The 25,911-nt window shown below is 39.1% G+C and overlaps 2 long non-coding RNA genes across 3 annotated transcripts; one reads left to right on the top strand and one right to left on the bottom strand.

Annotated features, from left to right (window-relative positions):
* Positions 1 to 2,905: 2,905 nt before the first annotated feature.
* On the bottom strand, positions 2,906 to 13,483 carry LOC117290848. Its single transcript, XR_004519090.1, has 5 exons — positions 13,416 to 13,483; positions 6,533 to 6,644; positions 5,777 to 5,872; positions 4,935 to 5,156; positions 2,906 to 3,914 (listed from the first exon to the last, which is right to left on the bottom strand). It is a non-coding gene; the product is annotated as an uncharacterized LOC117290848 (long non-coding RNA).
* Positions 13,484 to 16,599: 3,116 nt separating this feature from the next.
* Positions 16,600 to 25,903, top strand: LOC117290820. 2 transcript variants are annotated; one of them, XR_004519082.1, is made up of 5 exons: positions 16,600 to 17,384; positions 23,950 to 24,037; positions 24,448 to 24,628; positions 25,152 to 25,252; positions 25,852 to 25,903. It is a non-coding gene; the product is annotated as an uncharacterized LOC117290820 (long non-coding RNA). The 2 variants fall into 2 exon arrangements; XR_004519083.1 differs by lacking the exon at positions 16,600 to 17,384 and adding an exon at positions 23,217 to 23,357.
* The last annotated feature ends 8 nt before the right edge of the window (positions 25,904 to 25,911 follow it).

The raw sequence follows: 25,911 nt of genomic DNA, 5'->3' as shown, positions 1-25,911 counted from the left end.
ATTTTATGAATGTAATTTGTTCATTTTTTGAGGGGAGAGGTTACCAGCACTTGCACCCTCGACCAGTATCCTCAGCATACGGCTTTCAAATAATGCCACAAAATGAGATTTTATGTAGAATAAACTGTGGTTTTTAATGCATGAATATAAACATTTTAAGATGTAGTTTCTACATTTTGAAGGGGAGAGGTTTCCAGCACTTGCACCCTCAGCCAGTATCCTCAGCATACGGCTTTCAAATAATAAAAAAAAAACTGATTTTATGTGGCATAAAATTTGGTTTTAACTGCCCAAAATGGGAACATAGTCATTAAACAAATTTAGTTTGTACATTTTTTAGGAGAGAGGTTACCAGCACTACCCTCAGCCAGTATTCTCAGTATACGGCTGTGAAATTAAACCAATGAACTTGAGTTTTAACACCCAAACCTAAAGTTCTCATTAAACATAAGAGGGGAGAGGTTACCAGCACTACCCTCAGCCAGTATTCTCAGTATACGGCTGTGAAATTAAACCAATGAACTTGAGTTTTAACACCCAAACCTAAAGTTCTCATTAAACATTAGAGGGGAGAGGTTACCAGCACTTGCACCCTCAGCCAGTATCCTCAGCATACGGCTTTCAAATAATATTAAAAACTTATGTTTTGCAGAATAATGTGGTTTTTACTGCAACACATTGAACATTTTATGAAAACTAATATGTGCAACTTTGAGGGGAGATGTTACCACCACTTGCATCCCTAAATTTTATGTAAAATAAAATTTGGTTTTAAATGCCCAAAAAGGGATTATAGTCACAAAATAAATATAAATTTCTACATTTTGAAGGGGAGCGGTTACCAGCACTTGCACCCTCAGCCAGTACCCTCAGCATACGGCTTTCAAATAATACCATCAACTGAACTTTTGTAAATTAAAATGTGGTTTTTAACTGCCCTAAAAGGGATGATAGTCACCAATAAATATAAATTGTGTATATTTTTGAGGGGAGAGGTTACCAGCACTTGCACCCTCAGCCAGTATCCTCAGCATACGGCTTTCAAATAATACCATCAACTGAACTTTTGTAAATTAAAATGTGGTTTTTAACTGCCCTAAAAGGGAATATAGTCGCCAATAAATATAAATTGTGTATATTTTGGAGGGGAGAGGTTACCAGCACTTGCACCCTCAGCCAGTATCCTCAGCATACGGCTTTCAAATAGTACAAAATAAACCTCAGATGTAAAATCAAATTTCATTTTAAACTGCCCTAAAAGGGATTATAGTCGCAATTTGTTTTTTAATTTCTACACTTTGGTGGGGAGAGGTTACCAGCACTTGCACCCTCAGCCAGTATCCTCAGCATACGGCTTTCTTACAACAAGCATGACAAACCAGATGTCATTTAAGTGTGTTAGTTTCAGCGTAACATTACATTGAACATAATTGTAATAAACAAATTTAGTTTGTGCATTTTTGAGGGGAGAGGTTACCAGCACTTGCACCCTCAGCCAGTATCCTCAGCATACGGCTTTCTACAGCGAACAAGGTCTAAGAAATAGAGATAAAGCTGGATTCATCATCAGTTTGTTCCCAAAGTATGAAGCTACAAGGGTAAATCCAGGCAAGACTAAATGATATCATGCATTGGTCCACAGGTGGATGATAGCAACATGACATCCATGAAGAAGATCCAGTTAGATGTCACCATTAAAACTATGAGCAGTGGATGTGACGAATCAACTTTTTAATCAGATGTCAAAACTAAAGTTGAATCATGCATTGGTTCAAAGCTTGATGATAGCAAACATAACATCCATGAAGTCGATCCAGTTAGATGTCTCCATAAAAACTATGAGCAGTGGATGTGACAAATCAACTTTTTATTCAGATGTCAAAACTAAAGTTGAATCATGCATTGGTCCAAAGCTTGATGATAGCAAACTTCACATCCATGAAGTCGATCCAGTTAGATGTCTCCATAAAAACTATGAGCAGTGGATGTGACAAATCAACTTTTTAATCAGATATAAAAACTAAAGTTGAATCATGCATTGGTCCAAAGCTTGATGATAGCAAACATCACATCCATGAAGTCGATCCAGTTAGATGTCACCATTAAAACTATGAGCAGTGGATGTGACGAATCAACTTTTTATTCAGATGTCAAAACTAAAGTTGAATCATGCATTGGTCCAAAGCTTGATGATAGCAAACATAACATCCATAAAGTCGATCCAGTTAGATGTCTCCATAAAAACTATGAGCAGTGGATGTGACAAATCAACTTTTTAATCAGATGTCAAAACTAAAGTTGAATCATGCATTGGTCCAAAGCTTGATGATAGCAAACATCACATCCATGAAGTCGATCCAGTTAGATGTCTCCATAAAAACTATGAGCAGTGGATGTGACAAATCAACTTTTTATTCAGATGTCAAAACTAAAGTTGAATCATGCATTGGTCCAAAGCTTGATGATAGCAAACATCACATCCATGAAGTCGATCCAGTTAGATGTCTCCATAAAAACTATGAGCAGTGGATGTGACAAATCAACTTTTTAATCAGATGTCAAACTAAAGTTGAATCATGCATTGGTCCAAAGCGTGATGATAGCAAACATCACATCCATGAAGTCGATCCAGTTAGATGTCTCCATAAAAACTATGAGCAGTGGATGTGACAAATCAACTTTTTAATCAGATATAAAAACTAAAGTTGAATCATGCATTGGTCCAAAGCGTGATGATAGCAAACATCACATCCATGAAGTCGATCCAGTTAGATGTCTCCATAAAAACTATGAGCAGTGGATGTGACTGAGCAATGTATCAATCAAATGGTCTTCATCACGAGCAAGATAAAATATCACTGATGTACTGGGCACAGGAGACCAACTATGAGGCCTAGTTGTATCATGAGGCATTTTGATCTATAACACATCGCAACAATCTACACACTGTATAACTTAAAACCTTTCAACCAATCTGAAACACAAAACTGATTTGTAATGAGACTTTCAATTTCAAATTTTAAAACACATCAACCAGTGCATCCAATAACTTGTAATCCTCATTTCTAATAGTTGCTTGTAAGAGTTTAAAAGGGAAAATTATGCATATATTGCATTGACTTGTTGAAACATTCCAACTTTTGGTATGATTTTCACTGTGACTTATTTGATCCTAGGCGAGCTAGGCTTTTCAAATTACAAGTATTTAGTACACTGGTCCATGATTAGTTTCAACACTTGTCTGATATCATTGTCCGGTATGGTATCAGTGCAGTCTGGCAACAGTTTTGCAAATTTAGACTCTAATCGAAACCGTTATTTCTTGCTCTTGTTCTTGTCCGTCATTTATTGTATCTCCAACTTGACTTGCGCACGCTGTGTTCTTGTCCATGTTAAAGTTCTTAAGCTTATAACTAGAGTTCAACACTTATAAAAACATTCCTTTCATGAATCTTCAACTTGATCCTGGTGCAGTTGCTCTGTTCTTGTCCATGTTAAAGTTCATACGCTTATCACTAGAGTTCCTTGGTTATTTCTTTCATATGAGTACTCGTCCTCTAGCAGTTCAAAAAGTTCATTCTGTATTCTTGTGCGGTCATTTCCATGGAATCTTTGAATGCGTTATCGGTGATGTCTCTAGATGGTTCGTGTATGTCCTTACGCGACACAAAAGTTTTAAAATAGTTTGTAGTTGGTGTAGCTGGTGCTGGTACCCCTGGCTAAAGTTCAATGTCATTCCTCAATAAAGACCGACCCGGAAGTAGTATTCTCTGCAGTGTTTTCAAGGGTCTGGTTATGAGGAGCATGCTAAACTCAGCAGCATGTCTATCACTTTCCAATGTTTACTCCGTGGATGTTGTTTTCTTCCAACTCAAGCAAAGTCCTGACAAACCGTAGGGCAGCGAAGTCACAATCTGTTTAAAATAATAATAATAAGGGCCTATAAATAAATGTAAAAAATAGAAGTTCATGATCAGTACTTACCAAAAACAATTCTTGTTATTGGTTTCAAACCAAAAGCTCACTAATAATGTTTTCATAGCATTGCTAATCCTCCAGAAAATGAACCGTACTTTGAGTTTGAGTACTATAAAACTTAAGAGAAAACTGCATGTAAAGACCCTCAACATTACTGTTTCTTATTTTGATTGCCAATATCAAAATAAACATGAATTGAGTGTGCCCAAACTTTTGACAAACACAAACTGGTTTCACTCAAACAAGATTTGACAAAAATGTTCACTGACTCTCTGTATGTTGTGTTTATTCAAAATTCTAGGAGGTTTTCTTGCTCTCCAGAATTTTTTTTAGGTAGATTTACTTTAAAGGCAGTGGACACTATTGGTAAATATTCAAAATAATTAAAATAAAACCTTACTTGGTAACGAGTAATGGGGAGAGGTTGATAGTATAAAACATTGTGAGAAACGGCTCTCTCTGAAGTAACGTAGTTTTTGAGAAAGAAGTAATTTTCCACGAATTTGATTTCGAGACCTCAGATTTAGAATTAAGGGGTCTCAAAATCAAGCATTATGAAGCACACAACTTCGTGTGACAAGGGTGTTTTTTCTTTCATTATTATCTCGCAACTTTGACGTCCGATTGAGCTCAAATTTTCACAGGTTTGTTATTTTATGAATATGTTGAGGTACAGCAAGTGAGAAGACTGGTCTTTGACAATTACCAATAGTGTCCAGTGTCTTTAATATAAAGTTAGAAATACACGTAATAAACCACAAGGGAAACAAACTGGGCACTGAAGTCATTTTAGGGAGCAGCTGTTATTGCTGACCCAAAATGTATTCTACCCATCAGTTTACCTTGTCATTTATTACTTGTGTTCAAAAGCAAATCCACTTCAAATGTTTGCTACCCATAAACCTACTGTCTTGGTCTTATGAGAACGCAAGAAAATTAACTGCTTCAAGACTTACCAATTAAAGGATTGCAAGAATTCTTCTCTGGAGTAAATCTTTCAAGTATGTAAAATGTTGATGTCATCAAGGCTCAAAAAGCAGTATGTGTTCTTTCTGAGTGCAGTGCATTCTCCTGTTGCTGTCTGTGTTGTTTGTCTGTCTATCTTCATTCCTCTATAACAGATCTGAGGAACATCTCCACTACTCCAGCACCATGTGCTTTCAAAGCAATAAGTATGCCTGAAACATAAAACAAAACAAAGTAAAATGAAGATTAACTTTTGAATATAGGTATGTTACTTATGTGACTATTGTGCAAGGATGTGTTGAAGGTAGTCGCTCACGCAGCCGTGGGGGTCACCATAATATAAGGGGATTATACAACACTTTCTTTTATTTACAAAAACCTAGGTTTATGGGTAGCATTCATTTGAAGTATATCTGTTCAGGGCTGTATGCTTCGTTTTTGGAAGGGCAAGGGCACCAAGGCATTTTCTTCTTGGTAAAGGGCACCCTATGATGAAATTGCAAATTTGTACTGTAGCATTTCGCGGGGCACCAAGGCAATGACCGGGGGACACGGAGGCAATCGCCTTCGTTGCCTCCGTGAAGTATCAGGCCTGTCTGTTTTCAAATACAAGTATTAAACCACAAGGGGAAACTTACTGGGTAGGCTACATATCATTTTGATGACAACAATTTTGCCAAAGTTCACCCAGAATTGATTTATGTGTACCCATCAATTTCTGTCAATTTACTTGTATTTAAAAGCAGATCCACTTCAAATGATTGCTACCCAGAAACCTACTTCTTTCTTGGTCTGATGAGAATGCAAGAAAATTAATTGCATCAAAACTTACCAATAAATGGATTGCAAGAAGTGTTCCCCGGAGTAAATCTTTCAAGTGTCTTGTCCACTATTCTAGCTGCTTGTTCTTTCAAAGCAATTAGTATACCTGCAACATCAAATAAAAAAATATAAAATGAAGACAATTACTTTTAAATATAGGTATGTTACTTTATATATGATGACTTTGTCATTATAAAAGAGACATCTTTTTCCTAATTGTCAGGACAGTTAATATCAATCACTGGAGGTCTAATTAGTCACAGTAGAGGATAATACCAACCCAACACCATAATAAATATTTGAGCATTTGTTTAACAGGAAATTCTATAATTGATTTTCAGCAAAAGAGAAATTAAGCGCACATTCCATATTTTGTTTAGACTCACAGTCAGCTATTTTCTTGCAAAGATTTTGCACAATGAGCTAGCCTGTTATTATCCAATTAAAAAACACAAGACCACTACCAGCCGCTGACTTCACCAAACTCTTCCTAAATTAGGATTAATCTTAGGACAAGTTAAGTTCCGTATCCATAGACATTAGGGTGCATTGAACCCATCCTAAGTAAGGACAAGTTACTTGTCCTAACTCGAGATAGGATTAATCCTAGCATTTCGTGAAATCGGATGCAGGCTTATAAGGTGTTAAGTTTACTGACCGACACTAAAATCACTGGTCCTGGGACTGTGGGTCCAGTGTTAATTTTTGAGCACTCGTCAATAAACGTGCACATTTTCCAATAGAGTCCTTAAACAAAGTCCCTTACCTCTGCTTGTTATCGGGTACATTGAGACTAATATCTATCTCACAACAGTCAACAGTCATCAGAAGTTCACACCGAGACATCAACCTGACCGTACCACTCCATGGTCATGTACCTGTACAACAGCTCAAAATAGAAAAGTATTTCAAGGGATAAACAACCACCTTAGATTTGTCGACAATGCTCTTTCCAACATTTCTAACCTCAGAATAATACAGCACTGAATTATAATAATAAACAGTGTATAAATGTTTTTCTGAAATTTGATTTGATTTCAACAACAAAATATTAAATCTTAAATAAATTGATCTAATCCAGACAGTTATGGTGTATAAGTACAAACCAATGTAAAACTATGAGCGACAAGACAATGCTTCAAAACCTCCAGCTGGTCTCGATTTCCAGAAAGAAAAAAAAGTTCACAGATTTACAAATAAATTACAGGGTTTACAGAAGGTAATGGTAAAAGACTTCTCTTGAAATATTATTCCATGAAATGCTTTACTTTTTGAGAGAACATTAAAACAGTTATCAATTCTCGACAACGAGAATTACGGATTATAGTAAACACATGTCATGATATGGCGAAATGTGCGGAAACAAGGGTGGGTTTTCCCGTTATTTTCTCCTGACTCCGATTACCGATTGAGCCTAAATTTTCACAGGTTTGTTATTTTATATATAAGTTGTGGTACACGAAGTGTGGGCCTTTGGACAATACTGTTTACCGAAAGTGTCCAATGGCTTTAAAAGGAACATTTGGTTATCACTCTAAAAATGAATGGCAATAAAAACCTTTGGTTAGACCCCTACAGCAGACACAACTAAATTAGTCCTTGACTAAGTTAAATTAAACCTGTGACATTTGATAAGTTTTTAGAAGGGATTTATGTGATACACAGACAAGATCTAAGATAAGGTGGCAGAGAGTTCCACATGCGTGGCGCAGCTGAAGAAAAAGACCTGTCACCCCAGGAGTGTCGAGACTTGGGTTCAATGAGGAGAAGCATGGTTTTTCATCAGAGATTCCTTGATGGAGTGTTAACTTGAAGCACTTCAAAAATATAGTGGGGAGCCTTGCCATTAAGAGCTTTGTGGACAATGAGCATCAGCTTGAAGATGATTCGTTGAGAGATAGGGAGCCAGTGAAGTTGTTTCAGAATGGAGGCGATAGAACAGTGATGTGGGCTGCAGTGTTTTGGCATTTGGAGGTGTTGAAGACAGGATCTTCAGTTGTTAATGACTGTAGAGAAGAGCATTGCCGTTGTCAAGACGAGAAGTAACAAATGGATGAATTACTTTTTCAGTGGCACTCTTGTCCAAGAATCTTACCAATATTCCTGATGTGAAGTGATCACCTGCGAATGATGTTGCTGATGTGTGGTTGAAGTGTCATTGATGAAACGAAAATAACCCCTAAGTTCCGATCTTGCATTGGGGGAGATCTGAGCATCAACAATGAAGCCTTTGCTATTTGTTGACATGACCCGAAGAGAAGAACTTTCTCTTATCATCATCTTCAGGAAGGTCAGTTGCATCCACATCGAATCTCTTCGGTGCATTTCTCAAGTCTTGCAATAGAGGCATTGACATTTTCTCTTCTGGCTCAGCAGTTCCAGGGCCTTGAAATATTTGTCTTTCTCCAATTGAACCTAGTAGGCTTGTAGTTTCTCTTTTAAATCTTCTAATTAAGGCAAGTCTGTTTGAACAAAGTTCTACCCACAATGTAATTAAAGGGCCTTTTCTTTCACTGGAGTGCCCACTGATATGCAGTGGGGGTTATGGAATTCACCAGGTTTTAGCGAAACATCAGACTTGTCTCTGTGTCAGTAAATTTGTCCTACTTGTTATGGGGCTGGTTTCTCTATAAATAAGATGTCTCTGTGGAAACCTTAGGTAGAATCTAGGAGTCTTGAGAATGTGAAGAGCTTCATGGAAATAATAAGAATTTTTACAATTGTCGGAATAATCATAGGTGGCGCTGGCTCAACATGACGAACATGCTGGTGGAGTCCATTCCAGGACGTTATTGTTTGTGACTTTCTCCTGCCATGTAATGCCCAAGACGTGGCAAAGGCAGCACAAGTGGAAGCTGTTCAGCTTTTTTTCTTGTCTGATGTAGGTGGTCCAGCCGTCGATTTCACAAAGAGTTAACTCGTCCTAACTTAGGATTAATCTTAAGGACTGCATGCTACAGTGCATGGTTGGGACTTGTCCTAAGTCATAAGATTAATCCTAAGTTAGGAAGAGTTTTGTGAAATCGACGGCAGGCTTCACTACCCTATAGCAGAGTGCTGTTGACGCATGCTTGGTAGACCTGCAGTTTTGTGCGCACGGCTATGTTCTTACTAAGCCACACTCTCTTTGCCAGCCTGGCCATCGCTGCAGAGGCCCTGCAAGACGGGTGCTCAGTTCTGCATCAAGTGACAGGTTGCTGGAGACTGTTGACCCGATGTACCTGAAGGAGTCCCTCAGTCAATAGTCGTGTTGCCAATAGAGATGGAGGGTGCGGTTTCAACATCTCGGGCCATGACATGGGTCTTCTTGATGCTGATGGAGAGGGCAAACTCCTTGCATGCGTAGGAAAGCCTGTCCACCAACTGCTGGAGCCCTGTCTCGATGTGGGATGCTCTAGTGCAGCATCGTCTGCAAATAGCATTTCCCTAAGAAGAACACTGGAACACTGGGTCTTAGATCTCAGACGGGCATGGTTGAAGAGTTTCCCGTCAGCTCTTGAGTGTAGATAGACGCCTTCATGGGATGAGTCGTATGCAAATGACAGCAGAAGCGAGAAGAAAATTCCGAAGAGGGTCAGTGCAAGAACACAGCCCTGCTTCACTCCGCTGCAGATTGGGAAGGCCTCTCAAGTTTTTCCATCACAGCAGACTGAACCCCCGCAGACTGAACTGTCGTGAAAAGATGTCAGGATGTTGAGAAGTTTTGGCGGGCAGCCGATCTTTGCAAGTAGCTTGAAGAGACCATCTCTGCTGACAAGGTCGAAGGCCTTTGTGAGGTCGACGAAGGCAAGATACGGGGGTCTCTTCTGTTCACGGCATTTCTCCTGCAGTTGTCGAAGGGTGAAGATCATGTCCACCGTGGATCTTGCTGCCCTAAAGCCACTAGTGATCCAATTGCTTGTTTAAGGTTTAAAAAACATCCCAATTTATATATCATCATCATCATTTAGGCTGTGTTCATCCAGTGTAAAATGTAGCCCTCCTCATGTAAATGCCATTCATTTCTATTTCTTGTAGTTATTGTCCATGTTGTTCCTGCATATACCCTGATGTGATCTATCCATCTTCTTCTCTGTCTGCCTCTTTTCCTTTTCCCTGTCCTTGGTTGCCAGTCCATTATTCTTGTTGTCCATCTATTGTCATTTCTTCAGGCAGTGTGTCCAACCCATGTCCTTATTTCGTCTCTTACTCCAGTTTTCTGTTGTACTTTTGTGCATTTTATCCTGTCTCTAATTGAAATGTGTAGCATTTGTCTCTCCTTTGCTCTGTGTGCCTTGCGGAGTTTACGTTCAATCAGCTTTCTTGTTGTCCATGTTTCTGCTCCACAAGTTACTGTTGGTAGCGCACACTGATCATAAACTTTTCTCCTCAGTGTCATACATGTAGGTTTTTTTCTTATCACCAAGTATTTCTCTGTATCGTTGAAAAGGAGCTCCACCCTGCCTTAATCCTAGTTGACACGTCATCTTTTGTGTTGTCGTTCATTTTTACTGTTTGGCACAGTATTTGAATTCATTGACCCTTCTGATCGCTTGGTCCACCACTGTTATTATGTCATCTGTATTGAAGTTGGTCATGTTTCCCTTGTCCACCTTCAACCCTATGTCTTTATTTTTGCTGTTGACTTCATTTAATTGAGCTTCTAAGTAATTCTTGGAAGAGGTGACTTGACTCGACTGGAGTATGACTGATGCCACCACTGGGCTAGGTGCAGCCCAGAGGTGGCATCAGCTGGGCCAGTCCATGCCATATAATGCCAGGCCTGGCCCAAGTCTGGGCCAATGTGGGTGTGCTAGCTGGGTCACATCATCTGCAAAGCACAGATAAGATCTGTCAACATTTCTCCATCGATGATGTACATTCTCATCCAGTGACGCGTTCTTGAAAACCTCTTTCAACATCGCAGTGAATATTTTGGGTGATTGGGTCCCCTTGCCTTACTCCTCTGTCAATACAAACTTCTTTGTCAGTATTAATCCTTACTGTTGCTTCAGTATATTCCAGAAACTATCCTTGACTGATGTCTATTTTCCTCAGAGCTTGAAACAATTATTTGTGTTCCACAGAGTCGAATACCTTGTCAAAACCAATCAATCATACTATGCAAAAGTCCAGTTGACGTTCGTTTATTTTTTCAATGAGTTGATTGAGTGAATATATAAATGATCTGATGTTGAGAAGCCTTTTCTGAACCCAGCCTGTTCTCTTGGTTGATGCTCATCTAAAACTGTCTTAATCATTCTTTGTGTGATCTTTGTGAGAATTTTGTAGAGATGAGATAAAAGACTGATGGGTCTGTAAATCTTGATGTCCACTATGTCGCCGTTTTTATGAAGAAGAATGACCTTCGCTTCTTTTTGTTCCATGAAGATTTTATTTCTAAGGATGATTAACTGGGACATCACCTCGTGACCACCCTCCCATGGTAGTTTGCTTGTTATTTCATCTGACCTGGAAGCCGTATTACAACTTGGATCTAAGAGTTGCAAGGTAAATGATACATTGAACTGGCAGGAAACTTTTCCTGGTGCTTGAGATCCAACTTGGTGGACTGGATGACGATTTCTTTGACTCCCGAGTGATGCTGGTTCAGGGACCACAAAAGAGCTCTTGGATACGCCAAAGGATGTCTTGCTTGTGGGCGAAATAATGACGAGATTTAATGATTGGATGGTTTCTCTGTAGATGAGACTGTAATGGCTGTCTGATCCAAGATGGTGTTCTCAGTAAAGACCCATGTTGAGGGAATGGGACTTATAAGCACGAAAACTTGCTAAGCACAGACAACTCTTGCTTAGCAAAAATAGGTTGCCAGCCAAAATACTTACAATAAGATAGATCAAATGGGACGAAAATTTGGAAGAAAATTTATTAAAATAAATTTTTAGACTTGACTAATATGAGATGAACTTGGTGATCTGTAGTGGCGAGCAACCCTTGACACTAGATGGTTGGTTAATAAGATCTTGCACCCTTGAGAAGTCTCATATGCTGAACCATCTTGAAGCATCTTAAAGAAGGAGATTTGCAAGATGTCATAGGCCTAGTTGAGCTCAATCCTCACATGGGCCCTTTGAAACAGAACAACTAACAAGATCATCATTATCATCAATTATCAACTTACAGGCCTGGTAATGGAATACCTCACAAAGGCAACAAAGGCGATTGCCTCCGTGCCCCCTGGTCATTGCCTTGGTGCTCTTGAAATGCTTCAGTAGAAATTTACAATTTCCTCATAGGGTGCCCTTTACCAAGGAGAAAATGCCATGGTGCCCTTGCCCTTTTAAAAATGAAGCCTACACATGTCCCATTCCATCATTAGTGTCTTGACTTCATCACTCATCAGCAATCTTGGTGTCACTGTCCTCCATTAGGGTCTTGACCATGGTTTTAGAAGGACGCCCGAAGTTCATCTTCCTATGGGTTGGTTTTCAGATAATAAGTTTGCTTGCTGGTGACTCAAGATGCCGAAGACAGTGCCCTGCAAGTCTTCCTGCTATCTTGTTTGTCAACTCGGGGAGGTGGAAAATAGAGTTGCTCATAGGGCACTTTCTGCGTCCAGTTGATGTTGAAGGCCATCCAAAGCATCAGAGGGTAGTATTAATAAAGAGACTTGACCAATGACTTAGGGAGGGTCCAATTTTCACTACAATGGAGGATTGTCTTGTATGCTGCTATGAAGATCTCCCATAGTCCTTAGGAGATTGGAGATCCAGATATTTTCCCAGAGAGAAACATTTTTAAACTTGTCTAGTTAATATCATTATCTAGACCAGAATGCAGAGGTCATGACTATCGCGTGTGTAAAACCAAAATGTATTCGGTATTTTTTTATGCAGATGGACTGTTTCATTGAGCTGTAGCCTAATTTGGGCTGCCATGGAGACTTTCTGTGGGTAATGGAATCCCCAAAATTGAACTGGGTACTCCTTAGTACCCACATCCCGGACTAGATGGTTGGGTATTTGGGTATACCCAGGTAATCTCACAGGCTTAAAACAAACATCAATGTTTTAAATGTTTTCACTTGGGAAATTCCTCAAACTATTTCAGTGATAATTCATACTAAAACCCAGTGGTGTAACTGGAATTTTTGCAGGTGGGTGGCACCAAGAGCTCAGTAAAATGTTTTATAGCTTTCTGTGTTTATTTTGACACAGTTGTCCAGATCGGATGCTCATCCGACCTTTGTACAACTGAGTGAAGCACTAGATGCTTGAATATATTAAAGGAACACGTTGCCTTGGATAGGAAAAGCTTGGTCTTTGAAAAGCGTTTGTAACAGTTTGTTATAAAATGCATATGATTAGAAAGGTATTTTAAAAGCAGAATATAATGATCCTCACAAGTATCACTCAAAATTGCGTGGTTGTCCTTTTACCTCGTCGACTAACATGGTCGGCCATTTATGGGAGTCACATTTTTGACTCCCATTAATGGCCAACCATGTTAGTTCGCAAAGTAAAAGAAAAAACCACGTAATTTCGAGGCAAACTTGTGTGGATCATTGTATTCTACTTTTAAATCATCTTTTTAACCATTGTGCATTTTATAACAAACGGTTACAAATGCTTTTCAAAGACCAACTCGACCCGATCCAAGGCAACGTGTTCCTTTATTGTTTCTGAACAACTCTGTATTATACTCACACGTCCATTGTAATGTCTCATGGCTGGTACATAAGAAACACTCCATGCTGAGAACATCTTGGTGTTATTGGTCATCCTTCCAATGAGGCAGCCTGTTAGAACTCTGATAATCAGTTGTAGCTTAGCTGGAAAATTGGTACATCAATCCAGTTGTTTCTTGAATCCTGAAACAAAAGCCATAAACCAGGGCCAGAAACATAAGGTAACAGGAGGTTGTCTAAATGAAAACACCAGAAAATCCAGGGGTGTCAAAACCTGGGATTGGTGCAACACTTTATAGTTGAATTTTCTTTTGGGGCACTTTGAGGAGCAAAAAGAGTAACCAAACGTCAATATAAAATCCAGTTTTTGTCCATGTTTACAAAAACAAGAAATAATAATTATTTGTTCATTTATTGGGCAAGTTGTTTGTCTTAGCATCTTTAGAATTTGTGTTAGTGTCTAAAGAAATCTCGAACAACAATTGAAGACACTGCCTAATGCTTCTAGTTCTACTGAAAAAAAAAAAACATTTGTCACTGTTTACATAATAGAGTAAACATGTTAAATGCCATGCTCAGAAATGTCCGCTGTCTGAGACAATGTTAATCCACGGTAAAGTAATAATTAACGTAGAACATATTGATCATTTGCAGTGTCTGATGTTTTCACAACCACATTACATACCAATATAACATGCTCGATATACACTATCAGATGCAACGTTTTGTGTAAAATCAGATTGAAGGGACCCTATTTGGATTTCACCAAAAGTAGTCAAAAAAATGTTAACTATAAATTTTAATCTGTACAAGTAACTTCGGCTGTTATAATAATTGTAAGCTTTTAAAAACTGTGACGACCGCCTATAATGGGCACTGCATTGTTTTACATTAAACTCCCAACTGCACAACACTGTCATTGTTGATATGAATTTAATAAGCAAAGGAAAGGGTACCCTGGAGGAAAACTTTCCGTGTCCTAATCTTGCCACTCTTTGGAAACTCATTTAACAATTTAGATAACTTTCTGTATGGCGCCACCACTTTTTCACTTATTTTTACCAAAAGGGATAATCTCATTGAGGTAAATTAGATATCTTATTTCATATAGAATGAGAAAGTGGTGGCACCACACGGAAACTTTTCCAACAACAATTTTAACCAACAGGAATGAGTCTCATTTAAGTAAAGTATTTCATAACGAATAACGAAAAAGTGGTGGCAGGATACAGACATTTTTCCACCCGAGCTAAACAGACATGAAAACGAACCACCTCATTTGCCGACGAAATGTAACCAAACAGTGCCTCATTTTACCTCTAACGTATTCTACAACTCCTGCGCTATTCTAGAACTCATTAATTTCACGGTGATATGTCCTCAAATGAGCAAATTTTCCCTTTAAAAACTGAAGCAAAAAAATTGTCACTTACCTTTTCTTTGGTCGCTGTACACGTGAATTTCCCAGGTTGGTGGCGCTATTCCGTTAGACTGGTGCTAGATTACGGAGCACCACAGTGTCGAGACGTGTTTGAACATGCAGACGTTTTGAACTTGCAGCCGTTTTTTTTTTCAACGGCTCATGCTCAAACTGGTTCTAGCCAGTTTAAACCCAATAGACAACAACATGATATCTAACCACTATGTATTCGGTGTGTGTTGATGATAGCTAGCTATGCACAAAACAGTGAGCAATTAAGCACTTTTGGTCAAAACAAAAATTATTATTGTGTTTTTCCGCGGCCTGCTTGAAACTACATGCATACATGTGCGTCTATTACACAGCGAAGTTCGTATAGGCTGCTACGCGGCGCTATATAAACTTTCTGTACATGGCCAAAGTTCACACTGTTTATCAATTTGCTGAGCAAAACATAAAGGATTGAGCCGGCACCAGTCATAACAACGTTAACCTATTACAACTTTTGCTGGTAAACTGTTTCTGTTACAGCAATACTTTTCTGTACTTTAGGCTCAGGACTTGCCCCAATCGGCTAGTTTGGTCAAGCAATAATTTGCTGACATTTCCCATATGCTTTCAGTGTGACTGTACAATTAGTTGATAATAATGTTTTTATTGGTTCACTGGAATTTGTTTATTTTAAATAAGGCGTGAAAATTATTGTTTCATATTGAAAAGAAAAAAACATACACAACGGTCACTTTGGCGTGGCAAATTTCATTAAGAATTTAAGACTATTCTGCTTGGCATTTAACTAACGGACGCTCGTCGAACTAACAAACAACAAATTTGTGACACGAAAGGTCACAGAACCATAAACAACACTCGACCGTCCAGTGAGTGTGCCCTGCTCTTTTCTTGAAAAGCATTGGGGGGGGGGGGGGGGGGGGGACGCAGCACGTGGCCAGCCAGCTTATTAGTCTAAAAATAGGACAGGGCGCGCGATCGGCCAGCGGAATTTGAAACGCTCATTAAATATGCAGCGATTTACAAAAAGCCTAGTAGTGCATGTTTGGCATGGCATGTAGATTTACTGTTAGGGTCTGAACATGCATGATTTAAACCGTTCGGTGACTGCTTTATTTTATTTCTACAAACCCTATTTCTGAAAAACCCTGATGTTTTTAAACAACCGAAATAAAATAGTATGCGGCTTTTTTTTATGCGCTGGTTGATTTTGTGGCTTTTTCTGTTTTGTTTGCTTTCTTAAGATTGCATTGAGAATTCTATAGAGGCTACACTTTCACTATTATTTACAAAAAAAAGTTTTATTCTTTGTAAATAATATTTTCTCTTCTGTAGTATAAAATTACCCTCTTCAAAAAATATTCAGATTCTTCTTTTAGGATTCCTTTTTTTTTTAATCTATTAGAACAAAAAATGTCCCCATTGAAAAGCACCACGACAGTGGCATTTTTGATGAAAAAAAAAATAATTGCGCCAGGTGGACAATTTTTTTTTTCTGCAGGATAAAATTGCCATACTTAACAAAAAATCTCCTAACTTTATTTAGGATTCTCTTTTCGAATTGATTTAAGACATGTCCAGCTACGGCCGGCTAGATCGCGCGCGTCTGCCTATTCTTTAACACTGGTAGACGCGCTGATCTAGACGTAGCTCTGTAGCCGAAGTCGCCGTTTCGGACACGGCCTAATATCGGACCTCTGCACCGTTAAAATGTTATAGCGCCATCATCGTTTGCACAGAGTGAGGCACACACATGGCGGAGAGTACAAATTTCTTCAAGATTTAGACAGAAAGTAAACCTGTTCCTAAAGGTAATTATAAAGTCATTTATATATATTTTGGAAGTGCAAACTTTTGTTCACTATAGAAAGCCTTTAATTAAGTTGTAATGTCGGGAATTTGGGGGATAAATAGTGTCAAAATTTGGCTATGCACTCGTCATGTGTTTTCACGGAAAAATTTTACGTCCTCGCACTCACACACACAAACAGCATAAACATGGCGGAGTTCGATGTCACTGGGAGTCAAAAACGGCCCAATTTTGACCTTTGTTTACAAACTGTTAATTAATTATGTATGCGGTAACCCTTCTTCTCAGGTAAGAAAAAAATTCAGTGGTTTTGGAGTTAATTAACGGCGGATAAATTGGTGGCGACGTCCGGAAGATTATCCGTTTTCACATATAGACACAACAGATGCAAGTATCATTTGCAATTTCTCATTAATACTATACATTGCCATACAAAAAATAAAAGATAAAAGTTCCTATGCATGTGCAAACGTAGTGTAGTTTGATACAGACTATAAACATGTGTTTTTTATTGAAAAGTTTCGGATAAAACCCAGCTAAACTTGGCAACAAATTGAGTTCCGATGTATGTGAATGAAAACAGTGAAGACATACATGACCGTTTTTCTTTTCCCATTTTCTCATGAATCTCTCTGATGACTGATTGAGCATAAACCTTCAAAAGCCACACAGAAGGCCAGGTTTGTCTCCATGGAAGCTCACCTGTGCGTTCAGAGGCTTAGATTGGTACAAATGAAGCTGTAAAAGGGGTGAGTTAATTTGATGTACTTGTAAGTTGTAGTCTTCGGCATTATAAAAAAAAACTCCTTGTACTTCCCTATGATACAATGAAATTAAATCCTTGCCAAAGCCATGAAGTTTGAATAAATACTATCTATCTATCTTCCAATAGGTACATCCCTCCAGAGGAGTAAAGTCGTACTTGTTCACGCACACACTTTTTGCTTGTTTAAAACTGCGTGATTTTAAAAAAATACCCTAATTTGATGTGTGTACACAAGCAATTTTAAAACATTTTCTTCAATCTTGAACTATGAATTCACTGTTTAAACTGAAGGCACATTTGTTTTCTTGAACTTAACCCTAAATACAAACAATTGTAAAGAACAGTTTTCAAAAACTACTCTTGCAGCAAAGTCAATTTTCCCTTCCACCTTTTCCATAATTATCCTCCTGGTCTTTATAGGTTTCAGAATGTTTAAAGATTGTTGATAGTAATGTAACAAAATAATGTACATCATACACCCCTCTGCAATTTCCAAGTATTCACTTATTTTTATACCTTTATTTGACATATTTTAACCTTTTGTATGACCAATTGATGTTGATTACTCTCAGTTATTTTGGTGACTACTTTTTACTCTTGAATAAAATGCTCTATTATGATTTTTTTCTTCCATTTTATTGAATTAATTACATGTTTCTCATTGCATGTTTAGTCTGCTTAGCTTTTCATCACAATTTGGAAACAACAATTGGGTTTAAATCCAATTGAATTAAAGAGAACTTTGATTCTTTGTATCACCGCTATTATTCTTAGATTTCAGAAACATCAATAGTTAAAAAAAGTTCTTTTTACCAAGTTACCAGACATGTTCTTGTTATCTACTGATAAGACAAACTTGAACCATTAAGCCAGACTCGCTCTAACTTATCAAAAGGCACCAGACATTGCTCCAACTCGACACAAACCTCAGGCTGAAAACTGCCTGAAAAATCTCAAGCTCAACACTTAGGAATTTGGCCCTATAAATGAAGATTCAGCAGAGATTGATAGAGGTTGCTTCCACTGCGCAGAAAACAACCAGTAGAAGATGCCCAATTTTACAACTATCAGAGATTCCATACTCCACTATCTAGCAGAAGATGCTAAACATCACTATAACAAGCAGAATACATGTATGCCAAGCATCATCTAGCTACAAAATAGAAGAATACGTAGAACTAGTAGAAGAAGATGCCAAACATCACTACAACCAGCAGAGCAGTCAGAATATACTACAACCAGTTATACCACAATAGTACAAGTCTCACCCCACTACTTAGAAGAAAGATAGAATGAAAGTTTAAATAAAATGCAGGACATCCCTCCAAGTCCAAAGAAGATACAAGACATCCCTCCAAGTCCAAAGAAGATGCAGGACATCCCTCCAAGTCCAAAGAAGTTGCAGGACATCCCTCCAAGTATAAAGAAGATGCAAGACATCCCTCCAAGTCCAAAGAAGATGCAAGACGTCCCTCCAAGTCCAAAGAAAATGCAGGACATCCCTCCAAGTCCAAGAAGATGCAGGACATCCCTCCAAGTCCAAAGAAGATGCAGGACATCCCTCCAAGTCCAAAGAAGATGCAAGACGTCCCTCCAAGTCCAAAGAAGATGCAGGACATTCCTCCAAGTCCAAAGATGATGCAAGACGTCCCTCCAAGTCCAAAGAAAATGCAAGACATCCCTCCAAGTTCAAAGAAGAAGCAACATATCTCCCAAGTTCAAAGAAAAAGTAAGACATCCCTCCAAGTCCAAAGAAGATGCAAGACATCGCTCCAAGTTTTTAAAAAAGAAGTAAGACATCCTCCCAGTCCAAAGAAGATGCAAGACGTCCCTCCAAGTCCAAAGAAGATGCAAGACATCCCTCCAAGTCCAAAGAAGATGCAGGACATCCCTCCAAGTCCAAAGAAGATGCAGGACATCCCTCCAAGTCCAAAGAAGATGCAAGACATCCCTCCAAGGCCAAATAAAATGCAAGACATCCCTCCAAGTCCAAAGAAGAAGCAAGATATCCCTCCAAGTTCAAAGAAAAAGGAAGACATTCCTCCAAGTTCAAAGAAAAATGTAAGACAACCCTCCAAGTCCAGATAAGGTACATGTAGGATATCCCTCCAAGTCCAAAGAAGATGCAAGACATCCTTCAAGTTCAAAGAAGATGAAAGAGATCCCTCCATTCACAAAGAAGATGTAAGACATCCCTTCAAGTCCAAAGAAGATGCAAGACATCCTCCAAGACCTAAAAAGATGTAAGCGACTCTCCAAGTCCAAAGAAGATGCAAGACATCCCTCCTAGTCAAAAGAAGATGTAAGACTTCCCTCCACTCCAATGAGTATGGAAGACATCCCTCCAAATCAAAGAAGATGCAAGAGTAAGACATCCCTCCAAGTCCAAAGTAGATACAAGACACCCCTCCAAGTATAACGAAGATGCAAGACATCCCTCCAAGTCCAAAGAAGATGCAAGACATCCCTCCAAGTTCAAAGAAAAAGTAAGACATCCCTCCAAGTCCAAAGAAGATGCAAGACATCGCTCCAAGTTTTTAAAAAAGAAGTAAGACATCCTCCCAGTCCAAAGAAGATACAAGACATCCCTCCAAGTCCAAAGAAGATGCAGGACATCCCTCCAAGTCCAAAGAAGATGCAAGACATCCCTCCAAGGCCAAATAAATTGCAAGACGTCCCTCCAAGTCCAAAGAAGAAGCAAGATATCCCTCCAAGTTCAAAGAAAAAGGAAGACATTCCTCCAAGTTCAAAGAAAAATGTAAGACAACCCTCCAAGTCCAGATAAGGTACATGTAGGATATCCCTCCAAGTCCAAAGAAGATGCAAGACATCCTTCAAGTTCAAAGAAGATGAAAGAGATCCCTCCATTCACAAAGAAGATGTAAAACATCCCTTCAAGTCCAAAGAAGATGCAAGACATCCTCCAAGACCTAAAAAGATGTAAGCGACTCTCCAAGTCCAAAGAAGATGCAAGACATCCCTCCTAGTCAAAAGAAGATGTAAGACTTCCCTCCACTCCAATGAGTATGGAAGACATCCCTCCAAATCAAAGAAGATGCAAGAGTAAGACATCCCTTCAAGTCCAAAGTAGATACAAGACACCCCTCCAAGTATAACGAAGATGCAAGACATCCCTCCAAAGTCAAAGATAATGCAAGACATCCCTCCACGTCCAAAGAAGAAGTAAGACGTCCTCCTAGTCCAATAAGATGCAAGACATCCCTCCCAAGTCCAAAGGAGATGCAAGACATCTCTTCTAGTCCAAAGAAGATGCAAGCGACCCTCCAAGTCCAAGAGGGTGCAAGACAGCCATCAAGTCCAAAGAAGATGCAAGACATCCCTCCAAGTCCAAAGAAGATGAAAGACATCCCTCCAAGTCTTAAAGAAGATGCAGGACATCCTTCGAGGTTCAAAGAAGATGCAAGACATCCCTCCTTTTCCAAAGAAGATGTAAGACATCCCTTCAAGTCCAAAGCCAATGCAAGACAACCCTCAAAGTCCAAAGAAGATGCAAGACATCCCTCCAAGTCCAAAGAAGATACAAGACATCCCTCCAAGTATAAAGAAGATGCAAGACATCCCTTCAAAAAAGAAGGTGTAGGACATTCCTCCAAGTCCAAAGAAGATGTAGGACATTCCTCCAAGTCCAAAGAAGATCCAAGACATCCCTCCAAGTTCAAAGAAGATGCAAGACATCCCTCCAAGTATAAAGAAGATTCAAGACAACACATCCCTCCAAGACCTAAAAAGATGTAAGTGACTCTCCGAGCCCAAAGAAGATGCAGGACACTCCTCCAAGTCCAAAGAAGATGCAAGACATCCCTCCTTTTCAAAAGAAGATGTAAGACATCCCTTCAAGTCCAAAGCCAATGCAAGACAACCCTCAAAGTCCAAAGAAGATGCAAGACATCCCCTCCAAGTCCAAGGAAGATACAAGACATCCCTCCAAGTATAAAGAAGATGCAAGACATCCCTTCAAAAAAGAAGATGTAAGACAGCTCTCCAAGTCCAAAGAAGATGTAGGACATTCCTCCAAGTCCAAAGAAGATCCAAGACATCCCTCCAAGTCCAAAGAAGATGCAAGACATCCCTCCAAGTCCAAAGAAGATGCAAGACATCCCTCCAAGTATAAAGAAGATTCAAGACAAGACATCCCTCCAAGACCTAAAAAGATGTAAGCGACTCTCCGAGCCCAAAGAAGATGCAGGACACTCCTCCAAGTCCAAAGAAGATGCAAGACATCCCTCCTTTTCAAAAGAAGATGTAAGACATCCCTTCAAGTCCAAAGCCAATGCAAGACAACCCTCAAAGTCCAAAGAAGATGCAAGACATCCCACCAAGTCCAAAGAAGATACAAAACATCCCTCCAAGTGTAAAGAAGATGCAAGACATCCCTCCAAAAAAGAAGAAGATGTAAGACAACTCTCCAAGTCCAAAGAAGATGTAGGACATTCCTCCAAGTCCAAAGAAGATGCAAGACATCCCTCCGAGTATAAAGAAGATTCAAGACATCCATCCAAGTCCACATAATATGTAGAACATCCCTCCAAGACCTAAAAAGATGTAGGCGACTCTCCGAGTCCAAAGAAGATGCAAGACATTTCTCCAAGATCCCAAAAGATGTAAGACAACTCTTCAAGTCCGAAGAAGATGCAGGACATCCCTCCAAGTCCAAGGAAGATGTAAGACACCCCTCCAAGTCTAAAGAAGATGCAAGACATCCATCCAAGTCCACATAATATGTAGAACATCCCTCCAAGTCCAAAGAAGATGCAAGACATCCCTCCAAGTCCAAATAAGATGTAATACATCCCTCCAAGTCCTAACAAGATGCAAGACAGATCCCTTCAAGTCCAAGGAAGATGTAAGACTTCCCTCCAAGTCCAAAGAGGATGTAAGACATCCCTCCAAGTGCAAAGAAGATTAGCGACAACCCTCAAAGTCCAAAGAAGATACCAGACATCCCTCCAAGTCCAAAGAAGATGTAAGGCATCCCTCAAAGTCTAAAGAAGATGTAAGACATCCCTCCAAGTCCAAAGAAGATGTAAGACATCCCTCCAAGTCCAAAGAAGATTCAAGACATCCCTCCAAGTCCAAAGAAGATGTAATACATCCTCCAAGTCCAAAGAAGATAGACATATCCCTCCAAGTCTTAAGAAGATGTAAGACATCCCTCCAAGTCTAAAGAAGATGTAAGACATCCCTCAAAGTCCAAAGAATATCTAAGACATCCCTCCAAGACCTAAAAAGATGTAAGCGACTCTCCAAGTCCAAAGAAGATTCAAGACATCCCTCCAAGTCCAAAGAAGATGCAAGACATCCCTCCACGTCCAAAGAAGATGCAAGCAACCCTCCAAGTCCAAAGAAGATGCAAGACACCCCTCCAAGTCTAAAGAAGATGCAAGACATCTCTGCGATAGTGGTGATGGTTGTGGAGTGGCGTGGCCTAGCGGTTAAGAGCAACGGACTCAAACGCTGGCGTTCCTGATCAGCAAAGTGTGGTTTCTAGTCCCAGTCGCGACACCTGTGATGCTTTGTCCTTCCGATTGGACTGCAAGGCTGTTGGTCCCATGTGTTGTGTAACGCACTAAGAGAACCCAACGCACTTGTCGCAAAAGAGAAGGGCTTTGCCCCGCTGATTCTGGTTTGATCAGGAGCATATAAAACTTCAAAACGTAGCTCCACATACCTTGCAGGACAAAATATTAACAGCTTTGGGGTGTGATAAAGCGCTCTATAAGAACCTAGTATTAATATTATTTCTAGGGATATAAAGATATAACTTTATCAGACAATTTGCAGGAAGCAGCTAAAATTGAGGTCCTTTCCACTCTCAATGGAATGAAAAGAGAAGGGGAACGGCTCCCTCACTGTTTATATTTGTCACCGACTGAATTGCGGCTCCAGAAATAATGAACTGATTAGTAATCTACAGTGGGGATATAACACAGTGAAGGTCAGGTGCATTACAAAAATTATACTTAAATTTAAACAAAGAACAGTTATTGATAAAATTTATATCTTAAATGGACATCGTCTTGCATGGATTTGGCATAGTTTGTTTGTTTAGATGATCATCCCAGAAAGGGAACTCGGCAAACTCCCACAAGGGGATATAAACACCAAGCTGGTAACAGCAAATCTCTCTCATACAAACATTGGTTTAACCTCTATGAGTATGAATTGCACAAACCAAGAAATTGTGATCCAGTATTTAGACGACAATACTGGGATTCGAACCCATCACCGTGGTTTTCAAATCCTGCACTACAGTCTAACCACTGAACTTGGTGACATGTTTCACTGTCGGACACTGTACAGTGCTTATTTACACCAATATTGACGCTCATGTTGGGTGGCATGGTTGGCTTGTGCGTAAAGCGCTCGCCTCTCACCAAGGTGACCCCGGTTCGATTCCCGGCCAGGGCCATATGTAAGTTGAGAATTGTGCGTTGGTTCTGCGAGTAAGGATGATTAGCCCCCAAATTATTACTATTATTATTATTATTATCCTAATCACTGAAGCATTTAAATTAATCCTTCCTCAGCTCCCTGGGATATTACAGTCTTTGCTGCCGAGGATGTCACACACCAAGCTAAATCACTGAATCACAAGAACCAATGCTGTTCTTACAGGTATGCATTTACCCCAGCGGTGCAGAGAATTCGCGAAGCAATTTATAAGTATTGTTTGAAGCTTTGCATGGTTGTAGAGAAATAAAAAGAAACTATATATAAATAGTAAACTTGCAGGTACAACCATGTGTAAATCTCTTTTGAGTGAGGGTTGTCTCTGAAAAGAGCTGGTTTGGTCTCCGTTTCGAACAGTAAACTCGGCTCGTCTTCAGGAGAACGAGCAGAGTATACTATGTATTTAATATAGTTTCTTCTTTAAATCTTTGAGAACTGTTTCATTGAAGTTTTTGTTTATAATAATTAGAAGTATCTGAGCTTATGATGATCGATGGCATCTAACTGAATTTCTCTTGTGCTTAGCGTAAATATTTACTATCACCTCTTATAACTCTGCCCCCTCCCCTTTACAGATCATGCTTTGTGGAGCCAGCCTGGTCTGCCTCGTCCCCCGAGCCCCTTAACCCACGATCACACTGCTATGATGTAAGTCCTGATGAATTTACCTGCCTTGTATCCTGGAGAGACGATTATCTTTGAAGTGCTGTATATCTCCTCATCATGGAATTGGTTTAAAGGCAGTGGACACTATTGGTAATTACGCAAAATAATTAGTAGCATAAAACCTTACTTGGTAACAAGTAATGGGGAGAGGTTGATGGTATAAAACATTGTGAGAAACGGCTCCCTCTGAAGTGACGTAGTTATCGAAAAAAGAAGTAATTTTCCATGAATTTGATTTCGAGACCTCAGAATTAGATTTTGATTATCTCGCAACTTCGACGACCAATGAGCTCAAATTTTCACAGGTTTGTTATTTTATGCATCTGTTGAGATACACCAAGTGAGAAGACTGGTCTTTGCCAATTACCAATAGTGTTCACTGTCTTTAAATGTGAGTGAATTCTAAATCAAGACATAATCATAGTTTCTACAACCACTTTATGAGCTTAGCATATAAATCATACTTACAATAATGCAAGTCCCAATGCACAAGATAGGCCAACTAAGGATTTCATTTTACTTTAATTAATCTTGTTTTTCATGGAGCTCATGGAACAAATTTGTGACCAATCATGTTGAAAACTTTAATATTGTGTATCTTTGCAATTTACAGAGAGCGAAGCCAGGAAATGACATCAAAACCTTGGAGTAGACCATCGGGAGGAACGCACACAGTTGAGACATCATTCTTATTAAAGGCAGTGGACACTATTGGTAATTACTCAATATATTTTATTTTATTATATTTATTACTCAAAATAACTATTAGAATAAAACCTTACTTGGTAACGAGTAATGGGGAGAGGTTGATAGTATAAAATAGTGTGATAAACGGCTCTCTCAAGAAAAAATTAATTTTTGACAAATTTGATTTTGAGACCTCAGAATTAGATTTTGAGGTCTCGAAATCAAGCATCTGAAAGCACACAACTTCATGGGACAAGAGTGGTTTTTTTTTTCTTTCATCATTATTTTGCAACTTCGACGACCAATTGAGCTCAAATTTTCACATGTTTGTTATTTTATGCATATGTTGGGATTTACCAAGTGAGAAAACTGGTCTTTGACAATTACAAAAGTTGTCCATGTGTCTTTAAACTAGCATGGAGTTGAAGGAGCCTTTAGGTAATGACTTGCTGATGACTGAATAGTATGATCTATCAGGTATTCCCATCGTACAGTTTTTAATATTAAGCATCATAAATGAAAAACCAGTAAACATTTCGTTGAATTTGTTGTCAGTGAAAACAATTGAAAAAAGTGATCAGTCCTGTTTAAAAAAATGTGAACTTGTGTATTTTTTAAATTTACAGAACCAAGCCAGGAAAATGAACGAACGGAGGAACTTTCACAGTTAAGACTTCACTCTTATC

This window comes from Asterias rubens, chromosome 5 (assembly GCF_902459465.1).
Source record: "Asterias rubens chromosome 5, eAstRub1.3, whole genome shotgun sequence".
In the NCBI taxonomy this organism is placed as follows: domain Eukaryota; kingdom Metazoa; phylum Echinodermata; class Asteroidea; order Forcipulatida; family Asteriidae; genus Asterias; species Asterias rubens.
Note: the sequence above shows the minus strand (reverse complement) of the source record. Positions and strands in the feature narration are given on the sequence as shown.